Genomic DNA, 20,729 nt, shown 5'->3' with positions numbered 1-20,729 from the left:
CCCCCCCCCCCCCCCCCTGCGCTGGCAGGCGGAGCCCGGCACCTGCGAGCCCGCCCGGGTGGCGGCCCTGGAGCCGGTGTGTAGAGCGCGGCGGCCTCCCCTTCCGCTAGCCCGGCCGCCCGGCCCCTCGCTCGCCCTGGGCCTCGCCCTGGGCCTGCAGGTTCCGACGTGTCGGCCAGCTCCGTTCCAGCCCCGGCCCCGGGAGCAGCCGGGGTAACCAACGCCTCAGCCCTCTCCAAGTCTGGCTCTGCACCAAAGCCCCTCACCAAGGCGGGCGGCTCCACCCCGGCCAGCCCGCGATTGCTCACAGGGGGGGCAGTGACTCACTGCGGGCCCGCAGCCCCGCTCCCTCCCACAGGACCCGTGTCCTCCCTAGCGCCACACCCCGGGGAGGAATCTCCACCTTTCGGCCCCAGGGAAGCTGCAGGGGAGCCTGCCGGTTCTCACCCCACCCTTCCCTCCTGGCCTCCCTAACACCCCAGAGAACAACACCCTGTGGTTTGAGTGGCTCAGCAGGGTTTCTCCCCGCCCCCCCCCAACCCCCTTCCTGAGCTGCACCGTTCTAGCTGCCTAGAACGAGGACCCAGCTCCACACTTTGCCCCGCGGGCAGGCTCCCTGCACGTTGATTATCAAGGCTTGCATGACATCTAAGGGCAAAGATAAAAGCTGGGGTGATTTGAGGATGTAGGCATGAAAGGCCTGTTTACAGCCCGCTCGAAGGGAAGGCAGATGTAAATCCCAGATGCTCTAATACAAGATATTACAGTATATGCTGAGTGAATTGTCTCAGTCCTCAGCCTGGTGGGTAGGATGAGGGAGGGGTCAACTGGAGGTCGCCCCACTGACCATGTAGGGAGCCTGGGCCCTGCGTAGAGCCTGACCTGGTCAGGGCACTTGCGGAACCCTGTGCTTTCCTTGGCTTCAGTTCTCCTGGTTTGTAAAATTGAGGCTCTTGAGTTACGGGCTCCTTCCAGTACTCACAAAGTAATAGGGTCCTAGGACTTCTAGTCTTAAGAGAATACTGGCCTATCTTAGCATCCTCACGGACACCTCTGAACCCTAACATTGTACTTCCACACAGGGATAGTGCTTTGAACTTCTCAAACACGTCTACTTAGACTCCATGCTCTCCCCTCTTAGATTATCATAATGGTCCTTTGTGATTAGAAACCAACAACAAATGAAACTGCTGCTCAGAGGTTAAGGGGCTTGCTCAAGGTCACACTGCTGGCTGGGGGCATGGTCAAGAGTGAAATTCAGCTAAGAGGCTCTTTAAAAAAAATTTTTTTTAAAATTTATTTTGAGGGAGAGAGAGAGAGAGAGGGAGGAAGAGAATCCCAAGCAGGCCCCACACTGCCAGCACAGAGCCTGACTAGGAGCTTGAATTCACACGTTGAGATCATGACCTGAGCCCAAACCAAGAGTCTGATACTTAACGGAGGGAGACACCCAGGTGCCCCTCAGCTATTGGGCTCTTTTAAATCCCTTGAAAGTCTCAGATTTTTTCACCTACTTTGCACGACTCATTCATACTTGCTGGGACCCACCCTCCATCTACAGCATAGAGAGAATCCACTGCACCCAGGAAAGAGGGCTCAAATTTTAAATGAGCTGGAGAAATGGCCTTTCTAACCTCAAAGGAATCAGGCGAATGAGGAGGGGCTCCTTCATTCAAGAATCCTCATAAATCATAACCTACATACTTGTATGCACTCTATGGTGTACAAAGCACTTCCACATCCATTAGACCATGGGATTCTTGTAATGACCCTATAAGGTATTCAGGACTGTATTATCTGATATAGTAAGTAGAATGAAAGGGCTGAAGTTTAGCAGTTAAGTGACATGTGTCATGACAGCACCCCGTTCTCTTCCTGTGTTGCTGCAGAAGATTCTGGAGCAACCAATGTAAAGAATGAAGATTCCTCTACATTCATAATAGAAACCCAAAGCATCTCTCTTCATTTTTCTCATCTATGTCCCTAAGATGGCCTAGGAAGGAGAAAGGTGCAGGGAGAGAAATTCCTGTACGCCAGGGGACAGACTAAGGGCACAGAGCGGTGGAAGTCTTCCCCAGAGTCACACAGTGAGGTGGTACCGGCACACTTACGAACCCAAGACATCGTATCTCAGCCCTGGAGCCTGCACTAAACACATGCCAACATTATTTGGCCAAGCCTGTATCTGTCACGGAGACCATCAGGACTCTGTTACTCTTGAATTTATAATAGGCAGTTGATGCAACCTTTAAAAGGCTGACAACCGAGGCTGTCATTCCAAGGAGGAGTCACCTACCACAAGTATCACTCTGTCCTGTCATATATATTAGATGCTGTCTTTGCCCCCAGCCCTGCATTTGCTAATTATCTTAAGGCTGGTGACAGCCTTCTGTTCTTACCTCCTTCCTCTGTGCCCCTCTCTGCTCTATTCTTGGACGATGAAACAAAAAAGTTTCTTTAAAAAATATATATATATATAGCCATAGATAAAATCTTCCAAGCTTCTTTTACACACACATTTAAGAGAACGAAGGCAGGAAAGGCTCACAGTTCTTTCCAACTTGAGGCCAGTGTGAGAACATAAACCAAGCAGGCAGAGCCAGCCTCTCAGCCATTAGTGAGTAATTCCACTCCCAGGTTTATAGGGGGCTTGAATTAGGGTGTTCCATATCTTCGCCTAGAACGTCTGGCCCTCAGCTGAGCTTGCGTAAAAGCCACTTTGCATCTGTAACTCTCACTTCAAACATAAGTTGGCCTGCATCTCCGTGTGGGATCCAGACACACAGAGGGAGGGAGGGAACTTCTCAAAGGCAATTCTCGCATTGCAAGCTTTCTGCCCTCTCTGATGTCCTCACCCCAGGTTCAGACCTCTGCGCCTCACCCAGGCTGGCTCCACACTGTCCGCTTTCAAGGAAAAGGCTGCGGGCATCCGTGTCTTCATGTCTCTTCTAAAATCACACCGACCTTTTGCTTCCGGTTGCCTGCTATGATTGGATTCCCTGGACCATATTTGAGACTGAGTTGTGGCCAATTCCTTATAATGTAGGAAAATGGTCACAATACAGTTAAGATTGGGTAGGAAAAAATTGAGAATCAAAACCGCAATATTTAGAGGTGGCTGGCTGGCTCCATCAGTGGAGCATGTGACTCTTGATCTTAGGGTTGTGGGTTTGAGCCCCACTTTAGGTGTAGAGATTACTTAAAGATGAAATCTTAAAAACAAATAAATCCTTTAAAAAACTTCAATATTTAATGTGATTCCAATTTTAAAAAATGTATATACCTACCTACATATATAAAAGAATACAAGAGAATAAATCAAAGTGTTAACGGTTATCTCTGCACTTATGGACATCTTATTTTTTTCCTTTATGCTTTTCTGAATTTTCCAAACTTTCTAGAATGATCTTTCGTGGAAGCAGTACAGAGCTCAGGCTCTGGAATCTGAGAGGCATGGTTTTAATTCCACATCCCCCACTTAGGAGCTGTGAAACCTCGGATAAAATACTTTATCTCTCTGAGCCTCACTTTCTTCTCTGGAAAAGAAGAATAGGAATGACACTTTCCTCACAGAGGTGCCCTCAAGAGGGAAGGAGGTCATGCGATTTCAGTATTTGGTGTAAATGCTCAGCACTTAACCATTTCAGCATACAGTAAATGCTCAGTAAATGTTAAGAGATTTTTATGCGTTCCTTTCAGAATCGGGGCAGGGGGCAGAGAGAATATGTAAAAAATATAAACAACCACTTTGCTCAAAATCCACCATTTGGATTAAAGGACGTGGGGAAAACCACAAAAGCCCTCCAGAACATACGGTCTCACTGCAAGTGACGAGGACAAGCATAATCGTCATGTAAAGACGAGCTGAGGGATGTCCTGTCCATATGAAAAGGGAAAGGTGTCAAATGAAGAATGATGAGTAATGCAGGGCTGGGGAAAGGAAGTAGAGATGTTTTTGAGAACAACACACACACAAACACACACACAAGACTAGACAGACTAGATCGGACCACAGAATAACTGATCAAACTAAAGGTAACGAGCTGAAGGAAAGCATACAAACCAGAAAGTATGAATCACAGACAAGCTGCTGTGAGTGAGGAAGCAGGGATGCTCTCCCTGCCCAAGGTGACAGAGAGGCAGGGCTGCCTGGGGCTCGGGCAGGACAGCTGAGGAGCTGGGACACGGCCCTGACTTAACCTAGGCCACAAGTTCGTTCCCAGTTAGACACGGCACTTTGGGATCAGGACCACAGACCGGGCGAGCCCCGGGGGGCTCTGAGGTGCAGCTGTTCACAACAGTGGTGCGGGAGACAAGGGAGAAGGTGCACTCCACCCATCCAAATAGATCTGCCCCCCTGAGCGGCCTCATGCGCCCTGACCCGCTTTGTGCCAAAGACACTAGTAGAGGCTGGACAGCAGAAAGGGGTGGAATGGGAACCATCGCCCTAGTCAAGAGTCTAAAATGAAGCCCCAGCCCTCCTCCCTCCTCGAAGTCATGGCCGTACAGTGACACAGAGTTATACAGAGTCGTATTCCTGGCACCGGTCCTGGGCCTGAGGGGGAGGGCGGTAAAGGAGCGGCGGACAGCTGGGCTCAACAACTTCGGAGGGCCCAAGTCCCTCAGCAAAGTCTCCTGGGGCACTGGCTACTGTTTCTTTTCACACGCCAGTCACCCGGCTTTCCAGGAAGCTCCCCCCCCCCCGACCCTGTCTCTGCTACCTGAGCTCCCCCAAGCACAAGCTGCTTCCTGGGGCTGTCACCCCATCGTGGGAGCCCTTGCCTCCACACTCAGAAGCTTAATTTTTCCCACTCTTGGTTTGCAAATTCAAACGCCTAAGGGACCAGGCAGGCACAGAAGTAAGAAGGAACCTAGCAGACGCTTGTCTGAATGGGGCGGGAGTTCCTCAGCTCCTCACAACTGTGGCCGCGAGGAAGAGGTAGGCCGGTGTCGTCAGCGCTTCCGACTTTGGAGACAAAGCAAGCAATGTGGATTTCTATTTAAAATCTTCTGATGTTTAAGATTTGGGTAACCAGTCATGATGCATCTGCAGGGTTTGTGAGGCAGAGAATTTGAAGGTTGAAACGTCCTTGAAGTTCATTCAGGTCGAACTGTTCATGTTACACCTGAACGAACTGAAGCCCGGAAAGGTTCAGTGATTTCCCAAAAGCAACAGAGCGACCTGAATGGCTCCAATCCCAGGGCTCCCAGCTTCTAATCTAGAACTCATTCCTCTACACGGCCCTGCTTGTCATGAGGAGGCCTTTGCGAGTATTCATGCACGAGATGATGGAGTGTTGAACAGGGTTGGTGACCCGGGGAAAGAAGAAGGTAAACTTTGCTATGATCCCGACTCGAGTTTAATGAAAAATTTCTACTTGTTTATTCAGTTATTCAGCCAGCCAGCCAACATTTAGTGAGAATCATTCTATGAACCACGGGCCGTGCTAAACACTGGGCGTTCAGAGATGACTAAGGGAGCAGCCCTCGTTCTGAGTAGCTCACAGGCTGTGAGTGGGCGCGGCTGACGCCGTACAGAACAGCCAGCTGACGCAGCCTGACAACCATGCTGCTGTAGGCCCGCTCGCATGAACCTTTAGCTAGTATTCACACCTTCACTTCCTCTAAAAGCATCTCCCCTTACCACATGGCATCCTTGAGAAACTGGGAGGGGACTGGAGAATGTCCCCCCACTCCCAGAGGGCCTGGAACCCTTAGAGGTTCCGTAGGAAGCAGGAGAAGCAAAGACCCAAAGCAGCCACTCAGTGCCAAGCCCCTTCTGGCTCAGGGAAGGTATGTTCTGCTTTATGCATTACCTTGGCCAAGTGGCTACCTCATCGCAGCTCAAGTTTCTGTGTGGGTGTGTGCTGGGGAGAGAGGAGGAGCTCCCAGACCGGGATGCTCCTGCCTGTTTATCAAGTGGCCTGCTCAATTCTAATGGCAGCTGACAGCTGACCTGGGTGGCCAAAGAGTAATGGCATCTTTGGGTCACAGCTTCTACAAGCAAAGAGAATACTGTGACCTAGTCTGGCTCCCTCCATCAACAAGCGATCTCCCAGCTTAGGCTCTCTGAGCACTGACTTTCAGGGGAGGACTACAGGACAGGAGCAAACAAGGTAAGATGGGTGCTGCCATTTTGCCTTATTTTCTAGGACTCGTATTGCACAAATATGAAGCACAGCCTGCGAAGTGGCGTCCAGAGGGTGACCTGTCATGGGAAATGATGGCACCTATAGTTGGCCCTTGGGGGCCCCTTGGTGGAGAGTTGCAGGAGGTTGGGGCCTCTGGGCCCTTCAGTTACTGGGGGAAAATGGGCTCTGATCCTCTTATAAATGTACTGAGCCCAAGGGTTAGCCGGAAGCAGAAAGGCAGGCTCATGGCAGCATCCACGGAGAAGAAAGAAAAATGAAGGAATGGAAGAGGAATAATTTAAACTCAGTGAACACCTCCTATGTGTCTCGGGCTTGGAACATGAGAAAATTGAGTCCAGAAGGTCAAATAATTTGTCCATGGTCACACAGTTGCCCAATCCACCAGACTCTTTCAAATCCTCACTCTTATAGAATCCCATGTGGCCGGGCTTGCAGATGCTGACTGGATCACTGAGGACACAGGGCATAGTGACCGAGAAAGGCATGGGAAGAGATCCAGGATTTGGTCAACTCTGACCCCTGGGGCTGAAAACCCAACAGAAATTAGGATTCTTTTCTCTAGCGATGGAGGGTCTTGGCAGTCTATTTCCTAGTCCCAGGAAATAGATTTTCCAGTGCCAGGGAGATCTCCTCCTCCCCTCACAGGACTAAATGTCTTAGGTCAGACGTACCAGACAGGAAACACAGATGGGTCAAGGACCATACTTTCCTTTGGACTCGTCCACATCGAGAGACTGTTCCTAATGTCCCCCATTAAAGCAGACTATGAGAATTGAGTGGGGATCAGAGGCACACTCAGCAGGTCACCCCCGGTTATTTCAGTGGACTATTCTCCAAGGATTAGAATATTCCCTTTTTTTCCCCTCTGACCATGGGAAGCCCAGGAGTACACAAGATACCAAAGCAAAATCCACTGAACAGGTTTTTACTGAGAACTTATTACAGGCCAGGTACTACTCTAGCTGCTTGAGAAACATCAGTGAACAAAGAAATGAAGAACCTTGTCCTCAGAGAGTGTACTTTACAGATGAATCAAAGTAGAACAGTCCATTTATTTATTTATTTATTTATTTATTTATTTATTTATTTATTTTTTGTAAGCAGGGTTGCATTATAGAAAAGGCATGAGTCTTGGTGTCTGACAGTCCTGGGTCAAAGATTAGCCCAACCTTGGATGAGGATTCAAGCCAGATGATCTCTGGGCAAGCTACTTAACTCACTGGGTGTAAGCTTTCTTATCTGTAAAACCGGGACAATAACATGTTGCAGTAATGCTGTAAGGATTAAAAATAATGTATCTTTAATGCCTGAAGTATCACAGGGTTCACAAATGGTAATCTTATCTTTTCAGGCTCATGTGAAACCACAGATTCTGGGAAAACTCACAGAGTGGAAAGCAGGGCACCACCTCCACAATGTCCTGGAGACAGTCTGGTTCGGTGAAGAGCATCGTTGGGCTTGAATCCACCACCTGAGGTCAAGGAATGTCCCCTCTAGAAACATCTGCTCCTACCTGTAGCCCCTGTTGAAGGGAAGGGCCTGGGTGGTCATGTTTGATTAGTCCCCACTTCCCCCCAGCAGGTCACAGGTAATTGGAGCAGGGGTGGATACAGGACCTAAGCTGGAATCAGTATCTCTTGACGTCTCTTTGGACTGAGAGACTGGGTTAATCTACTCGGAGAGCTAAGAGGGAAGGTCATATGGATTTGGAGGCTGAAGCCACTGCTTGGGTTAACCATGACGCATGCTGAGCATGCAACAAGGGAACAGAGAAGGGAAAGCACACAGCCCCGGAGAGAAAGCACGGTCCCCCCAGGGGCTACACTTTCCCCCACTAAGTTTTGTGATATTTCTCTGTAAACTTCTAATAAGATCCCTTTTCACTTTTTTTCCTGCTTTGAGTGGGTTTCTGTTCTTGTAACCAGATGATCTCGAAGGCGAATCCTGTACCTGTCTCAGAAGGTGGTTGTTGTGACATAATGTGAAAGCAGCTGGCATTTAGTTGACATTCAATAAAGGCTGTGGAATCTCTCCGTGTTCTTGTCAACCAGTCAGTTGCTCAGCAATGGAGAGAGGAAATCTATATATGTTCTAGACTAGGGTTGGACCTCAGCCTTATGTTATATGAATGTCTTCATTAAGCTGTAAAATGAAGACTCTTGACTTTAGGGCCTGCTGGAAATATTGAATGTAATAATCCAAGTTTAGTATCTAGCACATAATGGATGGTAGGTCAGATGATCACTTCTACTGTTGTTATTGTTATTTAAGATGCAACACGTGTTGTGTTGGGTCTTGATCTAGGCAAGGAGGGGGAGGATGTGGGAAGAGCAACGTCTGGAGTGGGCAGTGAGAGAAGAGAAGGATATCCTCGGTGTGGGGTCAAGGGACTGGACAGCAGAGAGAAGGAACAGAAGTGATCGGTGGGGAATGAGCAGAAGCCCTAGAATAAGAAGCTTTACACTTGCCTAACACTTATGTAGCCCTAGCACTTCAGTGTTGATGCAATGCCTTCCCTACCCTATTTCATTTGTCCATTACAACACTCCATTGGGTAGATCAGGAAAGGTGATAATATACACAGGTTATAGATGGGAAAATTGAAGGTCAATAAAGACCTGTGTCCTATGGACTACCTAAATCTAAATCCACTCTTTTATCCTGTGATGCCACACTACTTCTGGGAAGTAGGGTGGCGGGGCAGAAATGAGAAGAAGCATGGCGGGGGGGGGGGGGAGAAATTGGACAGTTTCACTGGGACGTTTACTTTTTTATTCCAGGGTTTCATTCAGATCCTTGCTGGGCATCCCAGCAATGGAACAGCTCTGCCCCACCAGGCTCAGAGGCTCTAGGATGTAAGCAGGGATCGAAAAGTCAGACAACATGGGGATGCCAGCCTAGAAGAATGCCCAGCTTCGGCATCAGCCCTTGGCCCAGGAGAAGGCTTCTTCTGGCAAAGGACATTTCCTTCACCATCTGGCCACAGGTTCATTGGCAACACAGTGGTGCCCTGCAACGGTCTCCAAGGCCCCTCTCAGCTCAATTCTGTTTGGAGTCTAGGCCTTATGTTTCTAGAGTCGGGGATTATCTTTATCTTTCCCTGTTCTCCAGGGACACAGATTCAAGTTCTCTGGAACACTGTGCCATTCAGGGCTTGCCGTGGGCCCGTAGGCTCAGGACACTCGTCTTTGGGCTGAAAGTAGGTGACTCTTAGCCATTCTGCATCCTGGACATGACTTCTCCCCAAATCCTCACACAGTGCCTGGCATACGGTTCATGCTCACTTCATGTTTGTTGGATGAACAAATGAATAAATGAACAAGCAAATGAATGACAGATTGGCTCTGGCAATAAAATCAGCAGTCAAATGAGCCTGTACTGTCACACTACAGCAGCCCCACGGTGCTGCCTCTTAGCTCCCAAATCAGAGCTCTACAGCCAACCCGGCTCAGAGGAACACGGAGGAAGATGTAGAGGGCAGTGCGCTTCCCCTTCACACTTCCTCTGACCTTTCTGGAGGAGTCACACCCCGTGAAAAGGGCAGAGCCGGGGACACCCAGGCAGGAGGAAGGTTCTGCCCACCCGTTTCCAGGACTTCTGCTTCTGCTCTCAATCACCCAGCTTGTCCCAGCTCCAGGCCTACTATCTGGAAAGAGCTGCGGAAAGTACTAGAAGAGACGCATCTCCATTAGGAGCTACGCAGCGCTGAGGGGGTGCAGGAGTGCTCCTCCTTGGCATTTTCCTCACTGCTAATGACCTTGATTGGTAGGAAGGGTAGCAGCAATAACAATCATGGCACAGCACTTTTATGGTTTCCGGCATCTTCCAAAGTGCTTCTAACACAAGACCTCACCATGCCACATGTCATCCCTGGAGGGGCTGGGGTGCCTCTCCCTGTTACTTGGGTAGAGACTGGGCAGTGAGGAGGTTGGGTGTTGAGCTGGGCCACAAGTGCCGCACTGAAGTCCAGCCTCGGACTTGGAGTGGAAAGAAGTGGGGTCTAGTTCTGGCTCGGCCTCAAACTAACACTCGCCTGGTGTCCTTAGGCAAGTAAGTCTCCAGGTTTTAGGTTTCTCACTTGCCAAAGAGGATAAACTGGACCAGTTTTCCAACTCGGTCCAGTGCTCTGGCTCAACAGCATGAACAGACACCCCCCATCCCCACCCCGCCCCGGCCAAAGCCTGGTAACTGACTTCCCCCGCACCAAGGTCAGAAAGCCCCTGGAAATGTGGATGCCAGCTGTGTCTGTCCTAGCAATGCCAACAGATGTCATCTGAGAGCATCCCACAAAGAAGACTGTGGTACAGACAGCAGGGAGGAAACATCAAAAAATCATCCTAATGGTCCACAAGCACCAGCAAAGCGAGCAGGAAGCAGGCTGATGCTGGGGCCAGATGCTGTCCTGCCACCGCGCGGGTGCTGGCTCAGACAGAGGCTGGAGCCATTCCAGTGGTGGGGGGAGGGGGGCAGCAGACAGCCTCCCTCCTCTCCAGGATGCTCAGGGTCCTCTGCCTTCTGCCGGATGCAGCATCTCAGCTCTTCCTCCCAACCCACCTCCCCTCCCCTAAGCTCTCCTCCATCCATCCCCTCTCCTCCTTCAGATCCCGTTTGGGAATCATCTCCTCTGAGAACAATTCCACGTGAGCCCTGCCAAATTCTGGCCTCTGCATTCCTACTCACATCCTTCAGTCCCCAGCATCGCCAGGTCATGTGTCCCTTGTACCAGATGAGGCTTCCTGAGTGTGATCCTGCTCTAGTCTGCCACCAAATGGGGGGGAAGAACAGAGTGGATATTCCCTAATTCCTTCTTTCTGACATTCCTCCATCCTCAGCTCCTACAATACGAGGCAGGGCATTCAGGGCACAGGAATAGTGCACTATGGATGGACAGCACTCTCCTCTCACCACATGGGCAGCAGACCTGGCCAGTTACCAGAAACGCTAATGCTAGAAACTCAACCAGATTCCGGACAAGGGTTTGGCCAATATGTCTACCTCCAAGGCCAAAAGTCTGGATGGAGAGGTAGGCCAGGCTGGCCCAGCAGCTAGCCAACTTTCTCCAAACCCAACCCACAGTTCAGATGTAAACCTCATCTCTCTATCCCACAGCACTGACTGCAGTCACTGATTTCCAGTATCTACTAATGTTAATACGAGACCGAACCACTTGAAGTGCCTTTTGTAGGTCAAAAGTGGTTGCATAGTAGCAATTTTCAAATGGTTCGCGGTTCAATCTAATCATTCTGGGCAAATCATGTTGTCTAGGAGGGAGACAGTAAACTCCCTGAAGGCTTGGATCTCTGTATCTCTCTCTAGCCAATGTTTCTTAGTTTCTGGCCTCAGCCATAGCAGAATCTTAGCTTTGGGAGGTGTTGAGTAAGTACTTCTTAACTGAACATCCAAGGAAGGTAAAGTGGGGAATCTGAGGACCTGTCCTACTCCGAAACCTCACCAGTGGCTGTCTACAGGAGAGATTCCTTTAGGACTCCCTACCTTTGGTCATCTGGACACAAGGATGGAACTTGGTCACAGGCTAGCACATTGTGCTAAACTCTAAGATAAAAGTTCGGTTTGAGCATTGAGAATTTTATCCCTTTGTAGAAAAGGAGTCTTGAATCAGAAATGCCTTTGTCCAAGCCTTGTTTCATTTTACGGTGGGGGAGACAAAGGCCCAGAGACATCACCGCCTTAGACAAGGTCACACAGTAGGGAAGAGTCCAGGTCACCAGTTTTCTGACTCCCAGTCCCATGCCCTTCTGGCGGGCTTGGGAGCACATGAGAACAAACTCTGCCCTGTCTGCCCCCTCTCAACTTCCTGTCTCGCGCTCTTACGGGCTCCCTAGCAAGACAGAAGGGGAATTGACTAAAGGATCAATAGCCTTCTCCTGCATGAAAAGAGCCCTGAGTCATGCCAGGGTTCCTAGGGAGGGGAGAGAGAGAGAGAGAGAGAGAGAGAGAGAGAGAGAATGGCAGTCCTGGAAACCTGATCTCTCTCCTGAGCTGGGACCAAGCTGGAAAGGCGGGGGTGGATAGTATGGCGATCTGGGTCACTGACAGCGCAGCTGGTACACAGTCCCTGCTAAGGAGGGGGGCCCAGAAGGCGTTGCTTAGCCCAAGCATGAAAGCTTCGGGCAGGCACAGCCGGGTTCTTTCAGAATCACCAAATTATAGAATTTAGAAGGGAGGTGAAAGCTGGGTCAGAAACAGCCTCAGGGCTATTCCTCCTCTTAGAGCCAGGGACATCCCCTCGAAACGTAGGTGGGTGATTCTGGAAGCCGCAGTCCCAAGGCTTCCTCGGCTGGCCCTCAGCCTGGTGAGGAAAGGCCGGCTCCCACCTGTTGCCCCTGACCCAGCTGGGCCGCACATTGTGCCCCAGCTGCTCCCACCTGGAAGGGAAAGCCCAATGCCGACAACAGCAGGGGAGAAGGAAGACTCCCAGGGGAAACCACGTTGTGAAGAAGGTGCCTCCATGTGCTGTGTGGGGCTGGAGGAGCTGAGGAAAGATGCTCCTGTCCGTCAGGAGTCCCGGAAGCTAGGGGTCCTTCCTGGACTTGTCTCCCCAGCTGAGTATTAGAAAAACTCCCAAACTGGAACATTGAAAAAAATGGTACAGTGAACAACTCCAGACCCTTCACTGAGATTCCCTGATTGTTAAGTTAACATTTTGTACGCACGCACACAGGCACACACGCATTTTGCTGAACCATTTGACAGTCACTTACAAACCATTTGTCCCTAAATATTCTTGCATAATCTCTAAGCACAAGGATATTCTCCTACAAAACCATCATCATTATTACTATGACATCTTCAACAACTAACAATAATTACCTATCATCTTATATCTATATTAAAATTTGTCCAATTATCCCAGGATGTCTCTTACGGTCTTTTTTTTTTTTTTTTTGGACCCAAGGTCCAGTTAAAGTTTACACATTGCAATTGGCTATTATGTTTCTTTCTTTCTTTTTTTTAAAATGTTTATTATTTTTGAGAGAGAGACAGAGTGCCAGCAGCGGAGGGGCAGAGAGAGAGAGAGGCACAGAACCCGAAGCAGGCTCTAGGCTCTGAGCTGTCAGCACAGAGCCCGACGCAGGGTTGGAACCCGCCAACTGTGAAATCGTGACCTGAGCTGAAGTCGGACACTAAACCACTTCACTGGCTGAGCCACCCAGGCGCTCCCTCGCTATGATGTTTCTGTAGCTTCTTTACATCTTGACTGGTTTCTGCCTTCCTGCCCTTCCCCCCAAGCATATCATTTCAGTGCTTCTTGTAATGACCTTCACTTTGCTGAAGTCTCAATCAGTTGTCCTGTGGAATGGCTCACATTCTGGATTTCGCTTTTGTCTCCTCATGATTAGACTCCACATACACATGTCTGACGAGACTATAGGTGATGTGGCTGCACGTACAGCGTGTCGGAAAGAACTTATGCCAGGTGGCCTCACTACTGCTGATGTTTGATTACTTGGTGAAGGCGGTCAGCGTGGAGTGAGACAGCTTTCTCTTTTTGCAAAAAGTAATCCACGAGGTGATACATTGAGATCAGCCTTTCCCCCAATGTTGTTTGTCATTTACTAGTAAGCCTGGCCTGAGCTAGCTTCTGAATGAGGGGCTGCAAACTGGTAAATGTAAAGCTGTCGTTGCCTCCACCTTTCATTAGCTGGCCTATCTGTGCCAAGTGTTCCCTCCCTGCTCCACTTTAACTGTCAGAATGGACATCTTTTATTCAGTGTCTTATAATCTATTACTGTGTTTCTTTTCAGTATTCAGTGTGTTCCAAAATTGCCGTGTGGGAGGCCCTTGAAGCCAACTCTTGTGTCCCTTTGCCACGAGCATGTTCTAGCTTTCTGGCATAATGTGATGCGGGTGTATTTTCTCAGTCCCAGATTTAGAATCAGCCCGTTTCTCCATAAGAGTACGGCTTTTAGGAGGAAGTGGTATTTAGAAATAAACATCTAGGCGTGACGTGTGTTCTATTCTACTGGGTAGCAGTGCTTCTACTGGGTGGCAGATCTAGGAGATATATAAGAATCACAGGGTTCTGCCTCACCTTCCCCCGTTGCATATTCTTCTCCCTCTTCTTCCTTATCAAAACCCTGACTTCCAGGGATGTCAATATACCCATCTGATCTATCCTACAATAAACAAAATACTGTTTCCAATTTATGATGCCAACACCATGGCTAAGAACACAATTACAGAGTTCAAGATTTTTTTGTAGTTCTTTTTATCCTGAGAATACACATGCCACTAAGAGTCAAGGCATTAAACTCGAAAATTACATGAACTAATTATTTTCTTTGTAAAATAATCAAATTGATATTCAGTTAGGTTCATTGTTTCTGTTGTGGTGGGCTTTAGGGTTTGCTTTTTTCTTTCTTTCGGATCTATCTAACTGGGTAAAATAGTTACCTGGTTCAAAAATCAAAACTGTCTAAAAAAGTATAATTAGTAAAGTTTCATTCCTGTCTCTATCTCCCCTATCCTGTTCCCACTCATCCTACAGGTAACCATTTATTTTTTTTTTTTTAATATTTTTATTTATTTCTAGGAGAAAGAGAGAGACAGCGTGAGCAGGGGAGGGTCAGAGAGAGAGGGAGTCACAGACTGAAACAGGCTCCAGGCTCTGAGCTGGCAGTCAGCACAGAGCCCGACGCGGGGCTCGAACCCACGAACCGCGAGATCATGACCTAAGTGAAAGTCGGACACTTAACCGACTAAGCCACCCAGGCGCCCCTACAGGTAACCATTTAATTTCTGGTTTATCCTATGTGTGTGTGTGTGTGTGTGTGTGTGTGCGTGTGTGTGTGTTTGCAAAACGTATTCCTATTTCTCCTGTTTTCTCAACCCAAAGATGGCATACTATATAAAGGCACTCTTTGGCATCTTGTATTTTTCATTTAACAATATATCCCAAGGGGTGCCCGAGTGGCTCAGTCAGGTAAGTGTCCGACTCCTGATTGCCACCAGGTTACGATCTTGCAGTTTGTGGGCTCAAACTTCATGTAGGGTTCTGTTGCTGACAGTGTGGGGCCTGCTTGGGATTCTCTCTGGCTCTCTCTCTTAAAACAAATAAATAATTAATTTAAAAAAATAACATCCTAGAAACCAGAGCACATAAACTCACAGGGCTCCTACTCTTTTTTTTTGGCTGCGTAGTACTTCATTGTGTGGAGGTACTGCTGTTCATTCAACCAGTTGTTATAGACGGGTATTGGGTAGTTTCCAATGATTTCCTTTCCTCTTACAAATAAGACTTAAAGAATCACCTTGTGCATATGTCTTTTTGTATCTGTGAATGTGCACTTTCTGGATAAGTTCCTAGAAGTAGGACGGCTGGGTAAATGCATATGTTGTTTTGTTAGATATTGCTCGCTTGCCCTCTATAGGAGTTGTACTGGTTTGCACTTTTGGCACTGATTTTGCAACCGAGGTGGATCTTGCTAGAGGTGTTCTCAGCTGAGAGTTTCCCTGGGACTATCTGAGAGTCCTTCACCTCCCCCACTCCCCCCAGCAAACATACTGCCTTAAGATCCTCCTGTCCCAGTGATTTGGCAGAGAGGCAAGAGCAAAGGCATCTCATGGATTCCATTCCAGGTGGCCTGAATGGTCCCAGAGATTTTTTTTTAATGTTTGTTTATTTTTGAGAGAGAGAGAGATAAAGAGAGACAGAACTTGAGTGGAGGAGGGGTGGAGAGCAGGGGAGACGCAGAATCCAAAGCAGGCTCCAGGCTCCAAGCTGTCAGCACAGAGCCCCATGTGGGGCTCAAACTCACAGACCGCAAGATCACGACCTGAGCCGGAGTCGGAGGCTTAACCGACTGGGCCACCCAGGTGGCTCGTATATGAATGGTCCCAGAGGTTTCTGTACTTAACTTGGGAAATCAGAGCACAGAGAACTGATGGGGCTGAAAACTTCAACCAGAGAGGAGCAAGAGTGGGGAAGGCAGGAGAGAAGAGGGATCCCTGGCCCTTGGTCGCCCAAGTTCTCACCTACCTTTCCCCTCCTTTGGCCTCTGCACTATCCCACCTGCACAAATTGATTCGAACCCCTCCTGTGCTGCTCCTGTGTGGACTAGGGAGCCCTTGGCTCTGGTCCTAACTGGATCCACATTCCTGTGGCCTGAACACAGAGAACTGGCTTAAGGTGAAAGCAGAATTCAAAAGTCCCTGTCATTTCTCTTTGAACACGTGCAGAGGAAATAAGTCAGTGGAACAAGACTGGCTCATCCACGGGAAAGAGGAAAGAGGAGACAAAGAGATGTCGGAAAAGGAAGCACAAAACATTCCACACGAGCCTTGGGGACTCCAGCCCAAGGGCCTGCTTTTTAGTTCTATGACCCACTCTACAGAAAGGGAAAATGAGTGGGGGAAGGAGGTCTTCCCCGTCTGACCAAGTACCAGCTGGGGATGACAGGAATGAACACAAGTCGGAGGCGCTGGGAACTGGGCTGGGAAGGGAGTCCTGTATGAGAGGTAGGCTGGGGGAAAGACATCAAAGGGCTGGGAGAATTCCTCCCCGGAAGACAGTGAGGCCCAGGGTCGGCCATTTTTCTTCAAGGTCCAACCAAACACCTGGGTCAACCTAAGCCAGACAGGACTCTTAGGTGCTGGGGAGCCAGAATGAGTATCTTCCTTTCCTCCCTCTGAGGCTTCCTGGGTCTGGAAGGCCCTAAATGGGCAGGGCTTATCCATGTCTTTGGCTGCTGGGTCCAAAACCAAGAACACAGACAAAAAAGAGAAAAAAGGGTCCATGAAGGTTACGGGGAGAAGCTAAATTTTGAACAGAGGCAGCTGCCTGTGGAATGTTGAGTTGCTGACAAGGGGCAGCTGAGTCTGGGCTGGGCCGCGCAGCCCCCTGCGGCCCTCTTCCTCGGTACACCCTCCAGCCGAGGATGCTGGGAAAGAGTGAGGCTCCACTATCATTACTCAGGGACCTCCACGCCCCGCTCCACAGCACTTCACTTCTTCCAGCACTCATGCCTTGGGCAAACTACCTGCTCAGCTTCTGCTCCTATAACTGGGCGTTCCCAGTTTGACTTTTCTTCAGACACCAAAGACCACAGAAATGGGACAAATCTGACTCGGCCACGCCCTCCCACCATTACAGTGGGTGCAGGCTTTCCACCGTGCGGCGGAGAACCGAAGCCAGCAGTGCAAGCTAGGCATCAGTCCCAGGCTCTCCCCAAATGTCACTTCCCTTCCTTCACCAAACGTTGACCCAGCACCTTACAACGTGCCAGGCACTGTGCTAGGTGCTGGGAGTCCAGGGCTAAGCCCGTGCCTCCTTCGACTTGCCCTTGAATCCAGCCAGGGACACGGCGGAGGCAGCCTGACGTGAAGAAGAGGGAGGAGGCTCAGGGAGGCCGGGAGGCAGCAAACCTGGGTTCGGCAGCTCCGAGCGCCTCCCGCGCGAAGTAGTCGCAGGAACGCGGAGCCGAGGGGGCGGGGCGGAGCTGCGGGAGGGGCCGCGACGGGGCGGGGCCGCCGGCAGCTCGGAGCCCCGGGCCGCGCGGGTTTCAGGCAGCCGGGGCGGGAAGGGAGAGGAGGTGCCCCCGCCGCCCCCGCCCCGCGACTTCAAGGCTACAGCCGGTGGGGGGAGGGGTAGGCAGGCGCTAAATAGGGACCTGCTCCTCATCTAGAAGCCCTCTCCGAACGCACCAGAATCTACCCCTAGTCAGAAAACTGAAAATAGGAAGGCCAACTGCTGGGATGGTGGGACTCTGGCCCCCACGATGGAAGGGCGCGCGGGGGGAGGGGGGCGTGTGTGATTTGGGGGTGGCACCTCAGCAAGATGGTGGCAGAGAGGATAGGCCTCCCCAGCAGGAGCAAAAAAATGGATTCCCCTCCCCCGCCTACAGACCCAAGGGCATGTATCCTGTCTTGGGTCCCTTGCCCCCTGGGGAAGGCCTCATTCCCGTCTGGATCAGAAGACAAGGAGGGGGAAGCTGTTTGGCCTTGGGGTGCAGTCAGATCCATCATCCAACGCCTCAAAATGAAAACTGATTCCTGCTGTTTTCTGGGCCCCTATTTAAGCTCTCCTCCAAGAGTCCTTTGCTTCCTTCTTTCCAGTTTCTAAGCTCCCACCTTTACCACCCTGGTTGCAAACCAGCTGGGACAGAGGGCAGGTGCTTCCTCTCCCTCCCCACCCCAGACCGACCCCGCTGATGTGTGGGGTCCAGGACCCACCTCCCGGAGCCCGCCCCCATGCCACCACCCCTAGTGAGCCAGGCTCACTAAGCCATCGGAGCCACCACCTCCTCCGGGCCTCTTCCTCCTCTACCTCAGTCCGGACCCCTAGGTCCTTGTCCCAGCCTAGGATGACCCTGGTCGGTCTCTTGCCTTTCTTCCAGGCAAAGAGGGCCCGGCGCTGAGGGGGCTGGAGCCGGGATCGGAACAGGAAGGGCGAGAAGGGGGCATCTCTGAGGAGGAGCTCCAGGAGAGAGAGGATCTGCAGCCTCCCTGCCAGACACCCCACCCAGAGGAGGAGATGGCGCTGTAGCCTGGGATTCACTTCCCCTCCCCCCGTCACGTCAGTTGCGCGCCCGCGATTTCTCCATCTGACATCCCCCCTACCAGGCCAGCCGGCGCCGACACCGCGTCTGCAAGTTGTTGTAAGTCCGGCAGGAATGCCCGGGGGAGGCGCCTCGGGCCAGCAGAGTGCCCACTCGCTCCCGGGATGCGCAGGCCACTCCTGCGGCCCCCACCCCACCCCCGCAGCTGGAGCGGAGCGGTGGGTCCTTCGCAGACCTGGCGGGGTGGTGAGGCGGGCCTCGCCTCGGGGAGGGTGCCAGCCGGCCTCCTCCACCCCAAGAGCCAGCCAAGTACGCGAGGGAGCGAGCGGGTGCAGGAGAGCAGAAGCGACCATCCCAGTCTTCATCTCCAGCTCTTCTGCAAGGGCGCAGTGGCCCAGGACGCTCAGGGACCCTCCCAAGGATGCCGGCGACCAACCCCAGGCCGCCCAACGCTCACCGGCCCCACAGGCACCGGCCTTGGAACTGCAAACTTTCCAACTTCACCCCCTGCCCTTTCCTCTCCTCTGGGACCCGAGATGTGTGGGGCGGTGCCCTCAGAGACACTCATACAGTTGGTTCTTGACGCTCGGCGCACACTCAACAACAGCCGGGCGAGGGAACTCCCAGCTTTTTCCACAGCTAATTATAGACGTGAAAGTCTGAGGATGTTTTGCAAGCGGCAGAGAAACTGCTGAGGTTTCTCTACAAAGCTAAAGAAATTTAATTTGTGCACTCCCCTTCCCCACGCCCCTCCTCCTACCTCCGCCCACCCCCCACTGAGCCCCTCTCCCGGTCCCCGAGGCAGCCCCTCCTTCCTCTTGAAGACTTCTTACTCGGTTCTTTTTGTTTTTTTTCCATCTCTCTTTGGGGCTTTGGAGAAAGGGAACAGACGCGGAAAATATTTTTGCAACAGTTTTCCATTCTGCGTCTCATTCCCAAGCCAAGGGGGAGGGGGAGGGCAGGAACGAATGAGGGGAAATAAATGCTTTTTCCAAAAGCTCAGTTTGGGTGTGAAAAAGACAGTCCCTCCATTTCCCTACCCCCACGGCCCAGGAATGAGAAAAACTAGGAAAAGAGAAAGAAATCACTTGTTTTGATTATATGGTTTCTCAAAACGGAATCTAGGAAACAGTATTTGACAAATCTGTGCGCGCGCGCACACACACATATATACACACACACTCCAATCCCAGGCGCAAGAAACACGCTAGGAAGAGGAGATTCAGGGAGTTTTAGAAGCCACTGAGAGCAAAGAAAGAAACAAAGTTTGCAAATCGCGAGTCAATTCATTCTCTGCAAGCCTACCTCTCTTTCTAGCAAAGATCCAGGCTTCTCCAAGCGGGACTCTCCCTCCGGGTTTCCATGGACGGGGTGGGGTGGGGGTGACCACCCACCGGTCTCCCCGGTGTGGCAACCGCGCTAGAGATGCTGGCTTTGCTCTCCTGTCTTTCCGGCTACGGCCAGGGAGTGGGCTGGGTCTCCACCCCCAGCCCTCCCAAAGGGAAGGAAGGACCTCTCAGGTTCCTGGAAGAAAATGGGTGCAGGGGAGCTGGACCGGGGTCTCTGGCCTTGCTCTCTTCGGAGGGATCGTTTCCCAGGAAGTTCGTGCTCCCCTCCTCAACCCCCTGCTTTGGATGGTCTCAACAGCAGAGCTTTCTTAAGAAAATGCTTGTCATGGCAACAGCTCCAGCCAACTCGGGCCAGACTCTTGCTCACCAGCTCTCCCGGAGCAGTGCGGGAGGAGAAGGGGGAGGAGCGAGAGCTGGAACGGAGGTGGGGCTTGGCTGGAGGCCAGACCATTACTCTACTGTTAAGGTGGCCCGATTTGGAGCTGCAGCTGCTTCCTGGTTTGTCTTAAGGCGGAATGGGGAAATGGAGGGGAGGAATCCTCTCTTCTCTCGGGTTTCCACCCCGCCCTTGATGTCACTTGTGGAAAGGAAAGTAGGGTGGGGATGAGGGGGGTGGAGGTGGGGAGTTGATGTGGGTGGCGGTATTCGGTATTCAACCGTTGCTGGGTGGAGGGAAAAAAAGGAAGCTTCTGCTGGTTGTTGGCTTCCTG

The 20,729-nt window shown here is 51.0% G+C and overlaps 1 protein-coding gene across 3 annotated transcripts in view; it reads right to left on the bottom strand.

The window, feature by feature from the left end:
• Nucleotides 1-20,375, bottom strand: part of ATP2B4 (ATPase plasma membrane Ca2+ transporting 4) — a 96,349-nt gene extending 75,974 nt beyond the window's left edge. For all 3 annotated transcript variants that reach the window (XM_039227537.1, XM_039227535.1, XM_039227536.1), the window contains exon 1: nucleotides 19,976-20,375. The gene's annotated coding sequence lies outside the window, so the exon portion shown is untranslated. The remainder of the gene's footprint in view (nucleotides 1-19,975) is intronic.
• Between the last annotated feature and the right edge of the window lie 354 nt (nucleotides 20,376-20,729).

This window comes from Hyaena hyaena, unplaced genomic scaffold, assembly GCF_003009895.1.
Source record: "Hyaena hyaena isolate Hyena2069 unplaced genomic scaffold, ASM300989v1 scaffold_28, whole genome shotgun sequence".
Lineage (NCBI taxonomy): Eukaryota > Metazoa > Chordata > Mammalia > Carnivora > Hyaenidae > Hyaena > Hyaena hyaena.
Note: the sequence above shows the minus strand (reverse complement) of the source record. Positions and strands in the feature narration are given on the sequence as shown.